Genomic DNA, 14,713 nt, shown 5'->3' with positions numbered 1-14,713 from the left:
ATCTATTAATGAATATATTATAGTGGATCTATAATTATATTATAGTGGATATATATATATATATATATATATATCATAGTGAATCCATCAATAGATATATCGTAGTGGATCAATTAATAAATATATCATAGTGGAGCTATCAATAAATATATTGTTGTAAATCTATTAATAAATATATCTTAGTGGATCTATAAATATATCATAGTGGAGCTATCAATAAATATATCATAGTGGAGCTATCAATAAATATATTGTAGTGAATCTATTAATAAATATATCTTAGTGGATCTATAAATATATTGTAGTGGATCTATTAATAAATATATCATAGTGGATCTATCAATAAAGATATTGTAGTGGATCTATCAATAAATATATTGTAGTGGATCTATAAATATATCATAGTGGATCTATAAATATATTGTAGTGGATCTATCAATAAATTTATTGTAGAGGATATATAATTACATCATAGTGGATCTATCAATAAATATATTGTAGTGGATCTATTAATAAATATATCATAGTGGAGCTATCAATAAATATATTGTTGTAAATCTATTAAGAAATATATTGTAGTGGATCTATCAATAAATATATCGTAGAGGATCTATCAATAAATATATTGTAGTGAATCTATTAATAAATATATCTTAGTGGATCTATAAATATATTGTAGTGGATCTATCAATAAATATATCGTAGAGGATCTATCAATAAATATATTGTAGTGGATCTATCAATAAATATATCATAGTGGATCTATCAATAAAGCTATTGTAGTGGATCTATCAATAAATATATTGTAGTGGATCTATTAATAAATATATCACAGTGGATCTATAAATATATCATAGTGGATCTATAAATATATTGTAGTGGATCTATCAATAAATTTATCGTAGTGGATATATAATTACATCATAGTGGAGCTATCAATAAATATATTGTTGTAAATCTATTAATAAATATATCATAGAGATCTATAAATATATTGTAGTGAATCTATTAATAAATATATCATAGTGGATCTATAAATATATTGTAGTGGATCTATCAATAAGTATATAGTAGTGGATCTATTAATAAATATATTGTAATGGATCTATAAATATATCATAGTGGATCTATTAATAAATATATCATAGTGGATCTATCAATAAATATATCTTAGTGTATCTATCAATAAATATATCTTAGTGTATCTATCAATAAATATATCGTAGTGGATCTATCAATAAATATATCTTAGTGGATCTATCAATAAATATATCTTAGTGTATCTATCAATAAATATATCGTAGTGGATCTATCAATAAATATATCTTAGTGGATCTATCAATAAATATATCTTAGTGTATCTATCAATAAATATATCGTAGTGGATCTATCAATAAATAAATATATCTTTGTGGATCCATCAATAAATATATTGTAATGAATCTTTGAATAACTATATTGTACTGGATTGTAGAATTCTGGGCCAAATAAATTGAATTCTATCCCAGTGCACAAACACCAAGCCTTATAGCTTAGGAAAAGAATTTATTTCTAACAGCAAAAACAGTGATGCAAAACGTACAGAGTCCGCAGCTACAACTGACCAACAGAGGGGGGACTGGGAACGTACAGAGTCTGCAGCTACAACTGACCAACAGAGGGGGGACTGGGAACGTACAGAGTCTGCAGCTACAACTGACCAACAGAGGGGGGACTGGGAACGTACAGAGTCTGCAGCTACAACTGACCAACAGAGGGGGGACTGGGAACATACAGAGTCTGCAGCTACAACTGACCAACAGAGGAGGGACTGGGAACGTACAGAGTCTGCAGCTACAACTGACCAACAGAGGAGGGACTGGGAACGTACAGAGTCTGCAGCTACAAGTGCCCAACAGAGGGGGGACTGGGAACGTACAGAGTGTGCAGCTACAACTGACCAACAGAGGGGGGACTGGGAACGTACAGAGTCTGCAGCTACAACTGACCAACAGAGGGGGGACTGGGAACATACAGAGTCTGCAGCTACAACTGACCAACAGAGGGGGGACTGGGAACGTACAGAGTCTGCAGCTACAACTGACCAACAGAGGGGGGACTGGGAACGTACAGAGTCTGCAGCTACAACTGACCAACAGAGGGGGGACTGGGAACGTACAGAGTCTGCAGCTACAACTGACCAACAGAGGGGGGACTGGGAACGTACAGAGTCTGCAGCTACAACTGACCAACAGAGGGGGGACTGGGAACGTACAGAGTCTGCAGCTACAAGTGCCCAACAGAGGGGGGACTGGGAACGTACAGAGTCTGCAGCTACAACTGACCAACAGAGGGGGGACTGGGAACGTACAGAGTCTGCAGCTACAAGTGCCCAACAGAGGGGGGACTGGGAACGTACAGAGTCTGCAGCTACAAGTGACCAACAGAGGGGGGACTGGGACCGTACAGAGTCTGCAGCTACAAGTGCCCAACAGAGGGGGGACTGGGAACGTACAGAGTCTGCAGCTACAACTGACCAACAGAGGGGGGACTGGGAACGTACAGAGTCTGCAGCTACAACTGACCAACAGAGGGGGGACTGGGAACGTACAGAGTCTGCAGCTACAAGTGCCCAACAGAGGGGGGACTGGGAACGTACAGAGTCTGCAGCTACAAGTGCCCAACAGAGGGGGGACTGGGAATGTACAGAGTCTGCAGCTACAACTGACCAACAGAGGGGGGACTGGGAACGTACAGAGTCTGCAGCTACAACTGACCAACAGAGGGGGGACTGGGAACGTACAGAGTCTGCAGCTACAAGTGCCCAACAGAGGGGGGACTGGGAACGTACAGAGTCTGCAGCTACAAGTGCCCAACAGAGGGGGGACTGGGAACGTACAGAGTCTGCAGCTACAACTGACCAACAGAGGGGGGACTGGGAACGTACAGAGTCTGCAGCTACAAGTGCCCAACAGAGGGGGGACTGGGAACGTACAGAGTCTGCAGCTACAAGTGCCCAACAGAGGGGGGACTGGGAATGTACAGAGTCTGCAGCTACAACTGACCAACAGAGGGGGGACTGGGAACGTACAGAGTCTGCAGCTACAACTGACCAACAGAGGGGGGACTGGGAACGTACAGAGTCTGCAGCTACAAGTGCCCAACAGAGGGGGGACTGGGAACGTACAGAGTCTGCAGCTACAAGTGCCCAACAGAGGGGGGACTGGGAACGTACAGAGTCTGCAGCTACAACTGACCAACAGAGGGGGGACTGGGAACGTACAGAGTCTGCAGCTACAAGTGCCCAACAGAGGGGGGACTGGGAACGTACAGAGTCTGCAGCTACAACTGACCAACAGAGGGAGGACTGGGAACGTACAGAGTCTGCAGCTACAACCGACCAACAGAGGGGGGACTGGGAACGTACAGAGTCTGCAGCTACAAGTGCCCAACAGAGGGGGGACTGGGAACGTACAGAGTCTGCAGCTACAACTGACCAACAGAGGGGGGACTGGGAACGTACAGAGTCTGCAGCTACAACTGACCAACAGAGGGGGGACTGGGAACGTACAGAGTCTGCAGCTACAACTGACCAACAGAGGGGGGACTGGGAACGTACAGAGTCTGCAGCTACAACCGACCAACAGAGGGGGGACTGGGAACGTACAGAGTCTGCAGCTACAACCGACCAACAGAGGGGGGACTGGGAACGTACAGAGTCTGCAGCTACAAGTGCCCAACAGAGGGGGGACTGGGAACGTACAGAGTCTGCAGCTACAACTGACCAACAGAGGGGGGACTGGGAACGTACAGAGTCTGCAGCTACAACTGACCAACAGAGGGGGGACTGGGAACGTACAGAGTCTGCAGCTACAACTGACCAACAGAGGGGGGACTGGGAACGTACAGAGTCTGCAGCTACAACTGACCAACAGAGGGGGGACTGGGAACGTACAGAGTCTGCAGCTACAAGTGCCCAACAGAGGAGGGACTGGGAACGTACAGAGTCTGCAGCTACAACTGACCAACAGAGGGGGGACTGGGAACGTACAGAGTCTGCAGCTACAACTGACCAACAGAGGGGGGACTGGGAACGTACAGAGTCTGCAGCTACAACTGACCAACAGAGGGGGGACTGGGAACGTACAGAGTCTGCAGCTACAAGTGCCCAACAGAGGGGGGACTGGGAACGTACAGAGTCTGCAGCTACAAGTGCCCAACAGAGGAGGGACTGGGAACGTACAGAGTCTGCAGCTACAACTGACCAACAGAGGGGGGACTGGGAACGTACAGAGTCTGCAGCTACAAGTGCCCAACAGAGGGGGGACTGGGAACGTACAGAGTCTGCGGCTACAACCGACCAACAGAGGGGGGACTGGGAACGTACAGAGTCTGCGGCTACAACTGACCAACAGAGGGGGGACTGGGAACGTACAGAGTCTGCGGCTACAACTGACCAACAGAGGGGGGACTGGGAACGTACAGAGTCTGCAGCTACAACTGACCAACAGAGGAGGGACTGGGAACGTACAGAGTCTGCAGCTACAACTGACCAACAGAGGGGGACTGGGAACATACAGAGTCTGCAGCTACAACTGACCAACAGAGGAGGGACTGGGAACGTACAGAGTCTGCAGCTACAACTGACCAACAGAGGGGGGACTGGGAACGTACAGAGTCTGCAGCTACAACTGACCAACAGAGGGGGGACTGGGAACATACAGAGTCTGCAGCTACAACTGACCAACAGAGGGGGGACTGGGAACGTACAGAGTCTGCAGCTACAACTGACCAACAGAGGGGGGACTGGGAACGTACAGAGTCTGCGGCTACAACTGACCAACAGAGGGGGGACTGGGAACGTACAGAGTCTGCAGCTACAAGTGCCCAACAGAGGGGGGACTGGGAACGTACAGAGTCTGCAGCTACAAGTGCCCAACAGAGGGGGGACTGGGAACGTACAGAGTCTGCAGCTACAACTGACCAACAGAGGGGGGACTGGGAACGTACAGAGTCTGCAGCTACAAGTGCCCAACAGAGGGGGGACTGGGAACGTACAGAGTCTGCAGCTACAACTGACCAACAGAGGGGGGACTGGGAACGTACAGAGTCTGCAGCTACAAGTGCCCAACAGAGGGGGGACTGGGAACGTACAGAGTCTGCAGCTACAAGTGACCAACAGAGGGGGGACTGGGACCGTACAGAGTCTGCAGCTACAAGTGCCCAACAGAGGGGGGACTGGGAACGTACAGAGTCTGCAGCTACAACTGACCAACAGAGGGGGGACTGGGAACGTACAGAGTCTGCAGCTACAACTGACCAACAGAGGGGGGACTGGGAACGTACAGAGTCTGCAGCTACAAGTGCCCAACAGAGGGGGGACTGGGAACGTACAGAGTCTGCAGCTACAAGTGCCCAACAGAGGGGGGACTGGGAACGTACAGAGTCTGCAGCTACAAGTGCCCAACAGAGGGGGGACTGGGAACGTACAGAGTCTGCAGCTACAACTGACCAACAGAGGGGGGACTGGGAACGTACAGAGTCTGCAGCTACAAGTGCCCAACAGAGGGGGGACTGGGAACGTACAGAGTCTGCAGCTACAAGTGCCCAACAGAGGGGGGACTGGGAATGTACAGAGTCTGCAGCTACAACTGACCAACAGAGGGGGGACTGGGAACGTACAGAGTCTGCAGCTACAACTGACCAACAGAGGGGGGACTGGGAACGTACAGAGTCTGCAGCTACAAGTGCCCAACAGAGGGGGGACTGGGAACGTACAGAGTCTGCAGCTACAAGTGCCCAACAGAGGGGGGACTGGGAACGTACAGAGTCTGCAGCTACAACTGACCAACAGAGGGGGGACTGGGAACGTACAGAGTCTGCAGCTACAAGTGCCCAACAGAGGGGGGACTGGGAACGTACAGAGTCTGCAGCTACAACTGACCAACAGAGGGAGGACTGGGAACGTACAGAGTCTGCAGCTACAACCGACCAACAGAGGGGGGACTGGGAACGTACAGAGTCTGCAGCTACAAGTGCCCAACAGAGGGGGGACTGGGAACGTACAGAGTCTGCAGCTACAACTGACCAACAGAGGGGGGACTGGGAACGTACAGAGTCTGCAGCTACAACTGACCAACAGAGGGGGGACTGGGAACGTACAGAGTCTGCAGCTACAACTGACCAACAGAGGGGGGACTGGGAACGTACAGAGTCTGCAGCTACAACCGACCAACAGAGGGGGGACTGGGAACGTACAGAGTCTGCAGCTACAACCGACCAACAGAGGGGGGACTGGGAACGTACAGAGTCTGCAGCTACAAGTGCCCAACAGAGGGGGGACTGGGAACGTACAGAGTCTGCAGCTACAACTGACCAACAGAGGGGGGACTGGGAACGTACAGAGTCTGCAGCTACAACTGACCAACAGAGGGGGGACTGGGAACGTACAGAGTCTGCAGCTACAACTGACCAACAGAGGGGGGACTGGGAACGTACAGAGTCTGCAGCTACAACTGACCAACAGAGGGGGGACTGGGAACGTACAGAGTCTGCAGCTACAAGTGCCCAACAGAGGAGGGACTGGGAACGTACAGAGTCTGCAGCTACAACTGACCAACAGAGGGGGGACTGGGAACGTACAGAGTCTGCAGCTACAACTGACCAACAGAGGGGGGACTGGGAACGTACAGAGTCTGCAGCTACAACTGACCAACAGAGGGGGGACTGGGAACGTACAGAGTCTGCAGCTACAAGTGCCCAACAGAGGGGGGACTGGGAACGTACAGAGTCTGCAGCTACAAGTGCCCAACAGAGGAGGGACTGGGAACGTACAGAGTCTGCAGCTACAACTGACCAACAGAGGGGGGACTGGGAACGTACAGAGTCTGCAGCTACAAGTGCCCAACAGAGGGGGGACTGGGAACGTACAGAGTCTGCGGCTACAACCGACCAACAGAGGGGGGACTGGGAACGTACAGAGTCTGCAGCTACAAGTGCCCAACAGAGGGGGGACTGGGAACGTACAGAGTCTGCGGCTACAACTGACCAACAGAGGGGGGACTGGGAACGTACAGAGTCTGCGGCTACAACTGACCAACAGAGGGGGGACTGGGAACGTACAGAGTCTGCAGCTACAACTGACCAACAGAGGAGGGACTGGGAACGTACAGAGTCTGCAGCTACAACTGACCAACAGAGGGGGGACTGGGAACATACAGAGTCTGCAGCTACAACTGACCAACAGAGGAGGGACTGGGAACGTACAGAGTCTGCAGCTACAACTGACCAACAGAGGGGGGACTGGGAACGTACAGAGTCTGCAGCTACAACTGACCAACAGAGGGGGGACTGGGAACATACAGAGTCTGCAGCTACAACTGACCAACAGAGGGGGGACTGGGAACGTACAGAGTCTGCAGCTACAACTGACCAACAGAGGGGGGACTGGGAACGTACAGAGTCTGCGGCTACAACTGACCAACAGAGGGGGGACTGGGAACGTACAGAGTCTGCAGCTACAAGTGCCCAACAGAGGGGGGACTGGGAACGTACAGAGTCTGCAGCTACAAGTGCCCAACAGAGGGGGGACTGGGAACGTACAGAGTCTGCAGCTACAACTGACCAACAGAGGGGGGACTGGGAACGTACAGAGTCTGCAGCTACAAGTGCCCAACAGAGGGGGGACTGGGAACGTACAGAGTCTGCAGCTACAACTGACCAACAGAGGGGGGACTGGGAACGTACAGAGTCTGCAGCTACAAGTGCCCAACAGAGGGGGGACTGGGAACGTACAGAGTCTGCAGCTACAACTGACCAACAGAGGGGGGACTGGGAACGTACAGAGTCTGCAGCTACAAGTGCCCAACAGAGGGGGGACTGGGAACGTACAGAGTCTGCGGCTACAACTGACCAACAGAGGGGGGACTGGGAACGTACAGAGTCTGCAGCTACAACTGACCAACAGAGGGGGGACTGGGAACGTACAGAGTCTGCAGCTACAAGTGCCCAACAGAGGGGGGACTGGGAACGTACAGAGTCTGCAGCTACAACTGACCAACAGAGGGGGGACTGGGAACGTACAGAGTCTGCAGCTACAAGTGCCCAACAGAGGGGGGACTGGGAACGTACAGAGTCTGCGGCTACAACACACACATACACACACTCACACACTCACCCACCAACACACACATACACACACTCACACACTCACCCACCAACACACACATACACACACTCACACACTCACCCACCCACCTATACACGCACACACTCATCCCCCCAAGGCTAATTACATCAGGCCATAATATATATAAACCAATTAGATTATTACTTGCACCTGCTCCTATATCCAACTTATTGTATATGATTTCATTAACATGGCAGCTGCTTGGCTGACTCTTATGGGAGAGCTTTCCCCTGTTACTGCCCCTGTATACACTACCCCCGCATGTATATTATCTGCCCCACACTACCCCCGCATGTATATTATCTGCCCCACACTACCCCCGCATGTATATTATCTGCCCCTCACTACCCCCACATGTATATTATCTGCCCCTCACTACCCCCACATGTATATTATCTGCCCCTCACTACCCCCACATGTATATTATCTGCCCCCTCACTACCCCCACATGTATATTATCTGCCCCACACTACCCCCACATGTATATTATCTGCCCCACACTACCCCCACATGTATATTATCTGCCCCTCACTACCCCCACATGTATATTATCTGCCCCTCACTACCCCCACATGTATATTATCTGCCCCTCACTACCCCCACATGTATATTATCTGCCCCACGCTACCCCCGCATGTATATTATCTGCCCCACGCTACCCCCGCATGTATATTATCTGCCCCACGCTACCCCCGCATGTATATTATCTGCCCCACACTACCCCGCATGTATATTATCTGCCCCACACTACCCCCCATGTATATTATCTGCCCCACACTACCCCCACCTTTATATTATCTGCCCCACAGTACCCCCACATGTATATTATCTGCCCCACAGTACCCCCACATGTATATTATCTGCCCCACACTACCCCGCATGTATATTATCTGCCCCACACTACCCCTGCATGTATATTATCTGCCCCACACTACCCCCGCATGTATATTATCTGCCCCACACTACCCCTGCATGTATATTATCTGCCCCACACTACCCCCACATGTATATTATCTGTCCCACAATACCCCCACATGTATATTATCTGCCCCACACTACCCCTGCATGTATATTATCTGCCCCACAGTACCCCCACATGTATATTATCTGCCCCACACTACCCCGCATGTATATTATCTGCCCCACACTACCCCTGCATGTATATTATCTGCCCCACACTACCCCGCATGTATATTATCTGCCCCACACTACCCCTGCATGTATATTATCTGCCCCACACTACCCCCGCATGTATATTATCTGCCCCACACTACCCCGCATGTATATTATCTGCCCCACACTACCCCCACATGTATATTATCTGCCCCACACTACCCCTGCATGTATATTATCTGCCCCACACTACCCCCACATGTATATTATCTGCCCCACAATACCCCCAATACCCACCAATACCCCAACTTACACTCCCCCCAACATTACCCAGCTGTACTCCCCAGTGAGCAGGAGAGGCCTATTAAAGGCCACATAAAACCCCAAATGTCATTTTGAGAGGGAAGAAGGTGAGAGGATGGCGGCACTTACCTACAGACTGTATCACAGGGGGGAGCTGGGGTGGCGCTGCTGTGTGTAACTGTGTTACTGTGTTACTGTGTCACTGAGAGTCACTGTGTGTTACTGTGTGTTACCAGATGAACCATTGTGTCTCACTCAAACCCTTGGTACCAACCAGCTGTAACTATGGAGTCGTGTTACACAATGAACCAAACCGTTCCAAATCCAGTCCGACTGCTTTCCCCAATCCCCCCCCCCCCACTTACTCACACACTCACTTACACACTCACTTACACACACGTGTCTGTCACTAACAGGTATCATTCTCCCTAACTGTAACATAATATATATATAATAGATTCAATACCTGCACCAATACAGCAGCAAAGGGGTGGATATATATTGCCTGTATGTAACTTACACACAATATTATTCCACATGTGGGGAGACTGGCACATTACCCCTAGTGCCCCCCATGGTGTACCACCCATCAGATACACATCTTTGGGTTCTGCCCTATACAGTTACCCTGGCAACTGCTTCTCTCTGCACAACCAGAGCACTGGGCTGAGCAGGATGCGTATCTCTATCTCCCCCTGCTGGCAGGCAGCCGGTACAGCCCGTCAGAGAATCTTTTTCTTCTGTTTTTTTAAATAAATTCTGTCCGACAGGTTTGGGGGGGCTGTACCTCTCCAAGCCTTAATGTAAATCTGCCCATGGTGTTTACATTGATGTGGGTATGGGGCAATTTTATGATGATAACTTTGTAACTAAAACCCAGTATGTGGGGGTACACGCACTGAATGACTACTGAAATGGGGGGGTGGGGGCAGGGAATATGCATTAATTAACCCCCTCTCTGCCTGTACAGATCAACCCCACCCAGCCCCCCGATATTTACAGCACCCCACACACTGTCCCCAGGCAAGTAAGGCTTGTAGTACAGCTGCCAAAGTGGCAAAATGACAGAAAATAAATACAGACCCCCCCACCCTCCCAACTGCCCCATTTACCCCCATCAGCAATAGAAGAGCCGAGACCCCATACTCCAGGCACCAGATGAGGGAAAAGAAACCAATCATGGTGCCGGGCGGCCATAGCTCTCCCTTACACTTACACAACATTTATACATTTATTTTTATTAAAGGCCAAGCTAAAAGTTAAAAGCACACAAACAAAAATATTTTGTAAATAAAAAAAGGCATTAGCCCACCCTGCCTAAACCAAGTTCCAGGCCTACTGTCCATTTTCATGACACTTCCTACTCAGAGATTGGGGCCACTGGCCTGGGGGCTACTAAGCCACATGGAGATGGCTCTGCCCTTAGAAAGCAGAATCTCAAGTCTTGCAGAACCGGTTCCCTTCTTTGTCTGGGAGAAACCATGGCAACAGATGGGGCCACAGGCGCACAATTACCCAGGGAGCTTTGTGCAAATTTGCCTGAGGGGTTGGTCAGGAGAAGACATTCCTTCACCTCATTCATTCCCAAGAGACCTGAGGCTTCCGGCCCATCTCATATATCTTGTAATGGGCATAGGGTTGCCATGTTTGCCTGGTTTTAATACCAGACAATGGGACGTGTGTGATGATGTCTTCACACAAACTGCGGTGGCGCTCTCTGGCCACATGGCAACACCAGGGGCTGGGTTATTGCAGGATGCAATTCAGAGGGTTTCTGCCCAATTTTGAGAATGTTAAAAACATGAAAACAGAAAGTCCTTGTGACAGAACAGAGGTTAGGGAGGCAGCATGGAAACAGTAAGTCCTTGTGACAGCCAGAGGTCAGGGCAGGCAGCATGGAAACAATACATACTTATGATAGCCAGGGGTCAGGGCAGGCAGCATGGAAACAGTAAGTCTTAGTGAAAGCCAGGGGTCAGGGCAGGCAGCATGGAAACAGTAAGTCCTTGTAATAGCCAGGGGTCAGGGCAGGCAGCATGGAAACAGTAAGTCCTTGTGATGGCCAGGGGTCAGGGCAGGCAGCATGGAAACAGTAAGTCCTTGTGACAGCCAAGGGTCAGGGCAGGCAGCATGGAAACAATACATACTTATGATAGCCAGGGGTCAGGGCAGGCAGCATGGAAACAGTAAGTCCTTGTGACAGCCAGGGGTCAGGACAGGCAGCATGGAAACAATACGTACTTATGATAGCCAGGGGTCAGGGCAGGCAGCATGGAAACAGAAAGTCTTAGTGAAAGCCAGAGGTCAGGGCAGGCAGCATGGAAACAGTAAGTCCTTGTGACAGCCAGAGGTCAGGGCAGGCAGCATGGAAACAGTAAGTCCTTGTGACAGAACAGAGGTCAGGGCAGGCAGCATGGAAACAGTAAGTCCTTGTGACAGCCAGAGGTCAGGGCAGGCAGCATGGAAACAATACATACTTATGATAGCCAGGGGTCAGGGCAGGCAGCATGGAAACAGTAAGTCTTAGTGAAAGCCAGGGGTCAGGGCAGGCAGCATGGAAACAGTAAGTCCTTGTGATAGCCAGGGGTCAGGGCAGGCAGCATGGAAACAGTAAGTCCTTGTGATGGCCAGGGGTCAGGGCAGGCAGCATGGAAACAGTAAGTCCTTGTGACAGCCAAGGGTCAGGGCAGGCAGCATGGAAACAATACATACTTATGATAGCCAGGGGTCAGGGCAGGCAGCATGGAAACAGTAAGTCCTTGTGACAGCCAGGGGTCAGGACAGGCAGCATGGAAACAATACGTACTTATGATAGCCAGGGGTCAGGGCAGGCAGCATGGAAACAGTAAGTCTTAGTGAAAGCCAGAGGTCAGGGCAGGCAGCATGGAAACAGTAAGTCCTTGTGACAGCCAGAGGTCAGGGCAGGCAGCATGGAAACAGTAAGTCCTTGTGACAGCCAGGGGTCAGGGCAGGCAGCATGGAAACAGTAAGTCTTTGTGATAGCCAGGGGTCAGGGCAGGCAGCATGGAAACAGTAATTCCTTGTGACAGCCAGGGGTCAGGGCAGGCAGCATGGAAACAGGAAGTCCCCGTGACAGCCAGGGGTTAGGGCAGGCAGCATGGAAACAGTAAGTTCTTGTGACAGCCAGAGAAAGGGACAGAACCATAAAACAGGCCAGGAATCAGGAGAATCAGTAGAAGCAGGGCTAGGACTAGAAAGAACTGAGGCAGAGAAGCACAGCAAGTCAAGAACTCAGGAACCAGTGTATTCACTCAGAAACAAGGAAGTCAGGAATAAGGACTCATGTTACAGAGGGCAAGACCACGGAAATAGGTCCAATGATCCAATACAATGTGTAGAAAATGGGAAGCTTAAAGGACAAGGAAAGGTAATTCACTGAGGGGTTTATATTAGGCTAAAGGACCAGGATGGCCTCCCCCCAGGGTGGGCAGCATAGCACCAGCGGGCAGCAATTAGTATTGTTTCCCCTAACTGGAATGTGGACTCTACCAGACCACACCTCGGGTGGGGGAGACATTTTGGCCCCAAGAGGTGTCCTTTACATGGGTAACCAGCAGCCAAGTAAGTTGGTAACATGTTCTACTCAGTTCATTCAACATGAAAGAAGAGAAAACCTGATTATTATTATTACTTATATAGTGCTATTATTATTATTTTTTCAATAGTGATATTATTATTATTTATATAGTGCTGTTATTATTATTATTTATATAGTGCTTTTATTATTATTATTATTTATATAGTGCTGTTATTATTATTATTTATATAGTGCTATTATTATTATTATTATTTATATAGTGCTGTTATTATTATTATTTATATAGTGCTATTATTATTATTATTATTATTTATATAGTGCTGTTATTATTATTATTATTATAATTGTGTTGGGGTGAAAACCTTAGCGTTCTTAGTGTCCCCCCCATTTTCTAAACACTGCTCCTCCTACAGTTTTAGGACCCTCCAACCGCCAATCAGATGTCACTCATTGCCTTTCAGTGGGGAAATTTAAATTGCTGGCATTCAGACACTAATAAAACCAGGGTCCCTAAACTTTGCACATGGGTTTTTACTGTATAACTGTGGTCCAATGTTAGAAAAAGTGGGTGGAGCCAACAACAGCCAATCAGATTTCATTCAGTGACTTCACGTTTTTCAACTTAACATGAAGTTTGTTCTCAAACTTCCCTTTCTAGTTTATATAATATATTATTATTTATATAGTGCTATTATTATTATTATTATTTATATAGTGCTATTTATTATTATTGTTGTTGTTATTATTTCTATGGTACTATTATTATTATTATTATTATTATTATTATTATTATTATTATTATTATTTTTTTTTTTTTTTCAATAGTGATATTATTATTTATATAGTGCTATTATTATTATTAGTATTTATATAGTGATATTATTATTGTTATTATTATGTATATAGTGCTATTATTATTTATTATGTAGTGTTATTATTATTATTATTATTATTATTATTATTATTATTATTATTATTATTATTATTATTATTATTATTATTATTATTATTATTATTATTATTGTGCTATTATTATTTCTATTCTTATTATTTATAGTACTGTTATTATTTTTTTCAATTGTGATATTATTATTATTATTATTATTATTATTATTATTATTATTATTATTATTATTATTATTATTATTATGTAGTAGTAGTGGTAGTGCTATTATTATTAGTATTTATATAGTGATATTATTATTAGTAGTATTTATATAGTGATATTATTATTATTAGTATTTATATAGTGATATTATTATTGTTATTATTATGTATATAGTGCTATTATTATTTATTATGTAGTGTTGTTATTATTATTATTATTATTATTATTATTATTATTATTATGTAGTGCTATTATTATTATTATTATTATTATTATTATTATTGTTATTATTATTATGTAGTGTTATTATTATTATTATTATTATTACTATTATTATTATTATTATTATTATTATTATTATTATTATTATTATTATTATTATTATTATTATTATTATTATTATTATTATTATTATTTTATTATTATTATTATTATTTATATAGTGCTTTTATTATTTCTATTC

General features: G+C 46.6%; 1 protein-coding gene across 2 annotated transcripts in view; it reads right to left on the bottom strand.

The window, feature by feature from the left end:
• Positions 1-9,810, bottom strand: part of trpm2l (transient receptor potential cation channel, subfamily M, member 2 like) — an 80,787-nt gene extending 70,977 nt beyond the window's left edge. For both annotated transcript variants that reach the window (XM_031897464.1, XM_031897465.1), the window contains exon 1: positions 9,713-9,810. The gene's annotated coding sequence lies outside the window, so the exon portion shown is untranslated. The remainder of the gene's footprint in view (positions 1-9,712) is intronic.
• Between the last annotated feature and the right edge of the window lie 4,903 nt (positions 9,811-14,713).

Source organism: Xenopus tropicalis, chromosome 2, assembly GCF_000004195.4.
Source record: "Xenopus tropicalis strain Nigerian chromosome 2, UCB_Xtro_10.0, whole genome shotgun sequence".
Lineage (NCBI taxonomy): Eukaryota > Metazoa > Chordata > Amphibia > Anura > Pipidae > Xenopus > Xenopus tropicalis.
This window is presented reverse-complemented; position numbering and strand designations above follow the sequence as displayed.